An 8009-nucleotide genomic window follows, 5' to 3' on the forward strand; every position below is an offset into this window, starting at 1 on the left:
GCCATATCATAATGCAAAATAGATTTAGTTCAACTCCAAAAGTCCCTGTAGTCTTTCACAGTCTCAACACAGTGTGAAAGTCCAAAGTCTCTGCTGAGATTCAAGGCAATCTCTTAATTGCAACCCCTTGTAAAAACCAAAAACCAAATCACATACTTCCAACATACAATATACGTTATACAATATATGTTACCAACACAAAAGGGAGGAATGGCAACATAGTGAGGAAATACTGAACCAAAGCAAGATCAAAACCCAGCAGCGCAAATTCCAAATCCTTTAGCCCCATGTCCAAAGCCAAGGGCATACATGACTTCACCCCTCTGACTTTGCTGATTCAGCATACTCTCGCCCTTGGGCTGGTTCCACTATCTGTCTGCAGCTCTCTTTGACAGAAGTCTCATGGCTCTGGCATCCAACGTCTTGAAGTCTCTAACACAATCCAGGTTTCACTTTCATAGCTCCATACAATGGCCTCTCAGGGCCTCCATACAGAGACTCCCCTGCTACATATCCCCGCCCCCCCCCCCCCCGACCTCAGTGGCTCTCCTTAACTATTGAAAAAAAAAATCTACAATCCCTTTATTCATTTATCTTTCATCACTCTAAAGCCAGAGCCACATGAACTATACCATCAAGTCTGGCTACCCCCTGATTCACATTTTCAGCTGCCTTTGTTTGTTATTTTTTAGAAACACAAAATTCCTTAGGCCTTTTCCATTCCTAATTTGGAAACTTAGTTGAGTGGGGTCTTGCCCTGAAGGTACCCTTCCTTCCTTTAATTCCCGTGGGAACCAGGCCTCTTGTAAATCTATCTGTTTCAGGAGAAGCCTTGGCAACAATGACAAATTTTCTGGTGCTTTTCTCTCTTCAAACGGTGCACTTTGTACTTTTCTGTGCCTTACTTGCTCTTTTTCATTGTAGACCTCCATAATGGTGATTACTAATAACCTCAGATCAGAACAGACTCAATCTTAGGCTGCCTCGAAATCTCTTCCACCAAAGAACTTTAGTCCATTATTTTTTAACTTGGCCTCAGGAAAGTTATTAGAATGAAAGAAGGTATCAGCCACATTCCTTGCCAAAATGCCACAAGAACAGGCGTCTAGCCCAGTTGCTAAAATTGTTCCCCTCTGAATTCATGGGGACCATTCTCATTGAAATCACCATATATGGCAAGTTTCTGCAAAGGGGAAATAGGAAAGGAAAAGAAGGAGAAAGATAAAATTGAGTAATGAGATTAGTTGAAATGGGTTAGCCATAACTAAATTTTGAAACGTTATAAAACTAATTATATTTAATGCAAAAATACCACCAACTTCAAAAACCTGCAGAGTGGCTCTTTCCTACCCCTTCCCCCAACTACATTTTCTTCTGTCTAGTTGAAGGACCCAGTGTTTCCTAAAGGAAACATGCACCACCTCTCTCTCTCTCTCTCTCTCTCTCTCTCTCTCTCTCTCTCTCTCTCTCTCTCTCTCTCTCTCTCACACACACACACACACACACACACACACACACACACACACACACACACAGAAGGGGGAGGTGCTTAGCTGTACAATTTCCTTGGTTCAAGCTGCTTGCCAGGTATAAAACACAATATAAATCCTCAAAACCTTCACCCATGTGTCATTGTATATGTGAGCAGATAAGTAAGCACGTTCATGCATGTGTGCAAATATATATCCATGTGTGTATATGGAGGCCAGAGGTCAGCCTTTGGTGTTGCACCTCAGGAGCTGTTCACCTCACATCTTTTGAGACAGTGCTATGGTTACAGGTACATACCACCATGCCTGGCTTTTTACATGGGTTTTGTCTGATGGAACTGAAATCCTATGCTTGTGCAAGACACACTTTATCAGCGTCCTATCTCCCCAGCCCAAAATGTCTGTCGTTTTTACTCAAGTCAGTGTGTGTGTCCTCATAAGATTCTATTTTTTGGAATCAACACAGGAGCCAGATATTTGTGCAGACTGTCTCTAGACCATTTCACCCACACTTCTAACTTGGTTATAAATAGAAGATCATTTGATCTCAGCTACTGGAACTTACCCGAACTGAGAGGTCTTTGGAACCAGAAGCAGGTCATGAACTTTGACAATTCCTTTGATCTCCACCTGCTCTTTGAAGGGTTCCATTTCATTTGAACATGGACCCACACCGAAAAGTATGTGGCATCATCTGAACGCTTTGATCTGGCCTGTGGGTTGAAGAGGTGAGGTACTTTTATTCTTCCACTAGAATTTATGTAAGAAGTCAAGGAATTTTCACGACAACCCTGAAAGTGATGCATTCTGACCTCCATCACCCTTCTAGCCTGGTTGCAATCCTTGATTTACACTGTTAGATTTTATCAATATGACCAGTAATTCAGTCTCTCAGATCGATTTACTCAATCAATGCATAAATGAACATGTTCTTCAACTTCTGGTCCTGGGACAGATCTTTGCCATTAGGAACAGATTGGAATTCTATATCATGTAACTCTACATACCTTGAATAAGATTTATACTTTAAGTTAGAGTCCAGAAGTTCTGCAGTGTTTCAGAGACTACAGAATTTGCTTCCAAACTAATTAATTTATGGCTGGCTTTTCTTGATATTACCTCCATTGATCACCTGTAGCCTCTGGAAATTACCATACATTTCACAAGAACTTTGACAAATGTTATAGGTAATCATTTCTGAGGCAATTTCTTAAGCATGTGGTAGAGTTTTTGTTTTGTTTTGTTTTGTTTTTAGATTTTATGAGTATTCTTCTTTCTTGCTCACTTGAGTTCTAATGAAAACCTAGTATTGCCCACATATCACTTCTCTTTTTTGGAAGTGAGAGTTTTTAGTTCTCTCCCAAATGTAAACTAACATTAAAATCCACTCAAAGAAGAAATATCAATAGCCTTGATAATATGTCAAATCTATTAAATGATATGAAGTGATATGAACCCATGTAGTAACAAACCCAGTAACAAAACAATAGAGTTCATCAACAAAATATAAGATATTGTTTTCATTTTACTGCTACCATTTAATATGGTGGTGGTAACACAGGAGTTATATCAAATAATGTGGCAAAGCTAGGAATTATTTATTAGCATATTACCTTCCATAAATGTAAATGAATGCTTTAATATCTAAGCTTGTTTGTTGAATGCAATTCCAGACATTTGATCTATTTCACAAAGCTATGCCTTTCTGGCCAGTTTCTGGCCCCCAAATATACTTTGACATTTGGTAGAATTGTATTTCATTGAGTCTTTTCCCTTTAAATTTATTTCCAAGCATAATAACTTTGTTTTGGATTAAAATTTAAGGAAAGGACTTCAAATTCAAAACTTTTGGAATATATATTTCTTTCTTAGTAATTGCTTACAAAATAACTCATCTACACTCTCTCACAACTTGCAGGTTGATTCCCTTAAATCAGCCCTTCTCACAATGTCACCTCAAGCACAAAATCCCTCAGTCACCTCCCCGTGTCCAAGAAGCTGATATTTATACAATGTTTGTTGCTTTCTGCAATCCAGCCTAAGTGATGAGTCTTGCAATTCTATGTTCAGTATTCTGAACATTGACACACGCATGTCCCTCAGCCTTAAATACCCCTTCCTTTCTCCTCCTTTGTCTCAATACTACTCAAACTCCTAGACCCATCCTAAACCCCAACCCCATGGACTGGGCATTCTATAAACTCTCAGATGGTCAGGACTTACACAAAATTCCCAAGGTTATTGGTTAAATGTTATAGGTAGATACTCAGTAAATGTCTAGCTGGAGTCCTCCCAAGTCACTGCCCACACTATTAAGGCAGAGTCTTTTATTTAAATACAAAGCTTACCAATATGCATAGTCAGGCAAGCCAAACTGCTTTGATGACTCCCTTGTCTCTACCATCTGAACACAAGAATTACAAGCCTGCTCTGCATTTCTGTGGGATCTGGGAACCCAAACTCCAGTCCTCTTGCTTGTACAGCAAATGCTTTATTGCTTTCTCCACTGAGCAATGTTCCCAGGCCTACAGTACACACACACACACACACACACACACACACACACACACACACACCCCTTACTAGAGCCTTCTACAGCATGCTCAACACTTGCCTTTTGCTCTCAAGGATCTTAGAATCTCACTGAAAATTTGAAAAGTCAAAAAATGAGTTTATGTAATGTTAACTAGTGACCACAAGTTTTCACAGCAGTTTAATTCAATAACAGGAGATGCAATAATCCCTAATATGCTCAGGAAAATGTACTAACATTAATTAATATGAAAATTTCCCAAAGGAAAGTGATTTTAGGCTAGTCTGTCTCATAGATAAGGGTTATTTCTGTGGGGAGTTGGAGGAACCATTGAAGAAAGTATCTGTGGATGTTTCAAAGGAATGTGGGATCTCATGGATACTTTGAATGTCTGATTGTGGTTCACAAGGTACCAACCAATAAGGCACTCACTAAAACAGTCAAATATATATATATATATATATATATATATATATATATATGAACCATTGACTAAAATCTCAACACTATGTATTTTACAATTAGTTTTTTTTTCAAAAATAATACAGTGATCATTGTAGTATACTAAAACTGAGATTTAACTTACTGTTTAAGTAATTTTGAATGTGCTGATTGGTGAATGAAAACAATAGTTCTCACCCAAGTGTCACAGCTGTGAGTCAGGCAGAACCTGAGGACCAGCTGCCTAGATTTCATCCCAGCTCTGATGATTCCCATCAATGGACAATACTCTCTGCCTCAGTTTCCTCGTCTGTGAAATTTAGATGTTGCTATAATTTCTTTCTTATAGAATTTCTGTTAAAATTAAGGTGATAAAACATGTTAGTAGTGTTTAGCAATGCAACATTTTATATAGATATCATCCATTTTATCAAAAATGTTGATTACTTGATATATCATTTAAATTTATCAATTAATCTTGTGTTAAATTCCTAAAAGCAACAGTAATAAGTGTAGTCTTTCAGATTTGAAATCATGAAATGTTAGCTTGTCATATGCCAGTGACAACATTAGATCTGCTCTATGGTAACTCATTGACCAGTTGTAACCTTTGGATTGCATCTCTAAGCGAATACATGATCCGTGACCTAAGAGTGCTGAAAAGGTGGGAATCAGACCCAGACTTCAGCCTTTTTCAAAATGTGTCCAACCAAACGCTGAATGAGTGCTGGTGCCATGAGTCATCCAATGAGACCTGTCAACACCCTTAGGAACATGAAGCTGTACTTCCATGACTACAGAAAAGCCGGCTAACTCTGCACATTCTAAATAAACATACAAAAGCCTAACACAGCACCTTGCCCAATGCACACACTCAGTGACTGTTTGCTGAATGGATAAAAACAGGCTTAAGCCATTAGAGTAACTATTAGGCTTCAATTGCTCCCTGGGCAGCCTTTTCTCCTCTTAAATATCGTGTTTCATCATGTGAAAGCAGGCCTCCAAATTATAACAAAAACATGGTTTTTAAAAAGCCTTTGAAAACAGTACCCTGGTTTGTTGGAAAGCAGAAAGTGCTGTTTTAATTTGTGTTCTTAGAATATCTCACAGTGGTTCTTTGTATGTGTTTTGCAATCTGTATGGTCTAATTTTTACATGGTCCAGATAGTTCCAGTTAGAATTTCCACTTACCATGAATTAATTTGAGTGAGTTTATTTTAAGGATGAAATTAGCTATTGAATTTGTAGAAACAATTTCTTAATTTGAGACAACAACATTGATTTGGATGTTGCAACTATATTTTTCAGTGGCCATAAATGTCGATCTTATGCATTAGACTTGAAATTGGTTCCACTAGATTTTACTTTGTTTCTGAACCCATTTTAAGTTAAACAGTACGTATCTAAACAATCAACAATAAGCAGCCAAACAATCTATTGAACTTATATCTCTGAGTATTTCATATTAATTAATTCATCATCACAAATCTTTGTTGTGGGATAATCTTCTTGTACACTGTGAAGATGTATTGTTTTGACTGATTTAATAAGAAGCTGAATGACCAATAGCTAGGCAGGAGAGAACTGGCGGGACTTCTGGGCAGAGAGAGAAAGTCGGAGAGATGAATCTAGGCACACAGGGATTTGTCATCAAGATGTGGGGAGAACAGGATATGCAGTATGGAGATGAGCTAACAAGCCATGTGGCAGAGCATAGATTAAAAATGTGGGTTAACCTAAGTTATAAGAACTAGTTGGAAACAAGGTTATAAGCTAAAGGCCAAGCTTTTATAACTGATAGTAAGTCTCCACATCATTATTTGTGGGCTTGCAGTTCTAACAAGGAAGTACAACTACAAATCTTTATTATATTAACTCACTTATATAAATTGATTCCTTTGATCCTTACAGTAGGTGTATTATTGCCCTCATCATGTTACAGATAGGAAAGCTACCAAGTCATCAGGTAAGGTGCATCTGGAACTGGGAGTAAAGCCTTTGCTCTGTATAGATATTCCCTTAAGAGAAGTACCTGAGATAGGACAAAGTTAGAGTGAGTCCAAGGTCAGTTTGTAAATGAACTATGGAGAAGAAGAACACTGCTTCACCATCACTAAGCTGATCCTATCAGCTGCAAGTCCCTGGAGTTCTTACAGGAAGGCACTACCTATGTGTTGAGCCATTAAACGTCTAGGATTCTTAGGCCAGCCCTCATATCTAATGGCCTAGCTACTTTTCAGGCCCAAGGCAATCTGCTTATTATTCAACAAGCAATCACCAAAGATTTCTTTAGCCCACATCCTGCCAGGTGCTAGGGATATCACAATAAACCACAAATATTCTCATGCCATGAGACCTTATAGCCTACTTTTGAGCACAGACATAGGCATCAACATTGTAAATATTGATGCTTTAAGCTCTTTCTCCATTTATATTATCCTGAGGCTGGATGTAAGATTTCTAAGACAGGGACCAACTGTTTGTACTTACCTACACCAATGCCTGCATCAGCTCCCTTCCCCTTGATTTTTTTCCCTTTCTACAGTGATGCAACCAATGAATAGCACCTTACACTTGCTAGCCTGGTGATATAGGCAAAAAACCCCAGGAGAATCTAAGAGTTCATAGAGAAGAGAGATAGTTGACACATTACTTCTTTACCAAGAGGGAGAGAGAAAGTTTATGCTCCCTAATGTTTATTTATGGTTTCTTATCAGAAATCAGGCATCCATAGGTATATGGATTTATGTCTGAGTCTTCAATTTGATTTTATCAATCAATGTGCCTGGTTTTGAGTCAATACTATGCTGTTTTTATTACTAGCTTTATAGTACAACTCAAAATCAGGAGTAGTGATACCTCCAGCAGTTTTCCTATTATTCAAGATTATTTTCTCTATCCTGTGTTTGTTTGTGTGTGTGTTTCTACATAAATCTGGAAATTGTCCTTTCAAGGTCTATGTTGGCTTGGGAGAGCAGGCCCTGCACCTTGCCAGGGTAGCACAATAGACCCAACCCTGTTAGCATAGGTGTGGGTGAGCTAACACCAAAAATGTGAGCATGGGAAAGTTATCCCCATTTCTCATCTGTCTTGTGGTGTCATGGGTGAGGGAAAGAGGCCCTCCCAATGCCTGAGGCAGGTGGGAGAGCTGGCATTGGCCCTCACCAGCTGCAACACTTGGGAGAGCAGGCCCTGCACCTCATTTGGGCAACACAATAGAGCCAACCTTGTTGGCAGAGGTGTGTGTGAGTGAGCTTCGAACTTGCCCCTTACTGCCTGAAACAGATGAAAGAGTTAACCCTTCCCCTTACCAGCTGCAGCACTCGGGGAAATAGACCCTGTCCCTCAGCTAGGTTGTACAGCAGAGCTGCCCGGTGTTGGGAGGTGAGGGTGCCCCAGCCTCAGTGTTATAAGCAAAGGATAGCTGCCCCCATTCCTCATCAGACATGTGGTAGCATAAGCAGAGGAGAGATGCCCTCTTCCTGCCTCCCATCCATCAATGCCTGAGACAAGTGGAGGAGCTGGCCCCTTACCAGCTACAGCAC

Source organism: Peromyscus maniculatus, chromosome 3 (genome assembly GCF_049852395.1).
Source record: "Peromyscus maniculatus bairdii isolate BWxNUB_F1_BW_parent chromosome 3, HU_Pman_BW_mat_3.1, whole genome shotgun sequence".
Taxonomy (NCBI): domain Eukaryota; kingdom Metazoa; phylum Chordata; class Mammalia; order Rodentia; family Cricetidae; genus Peromyscus; species Peromyscus maniculatus.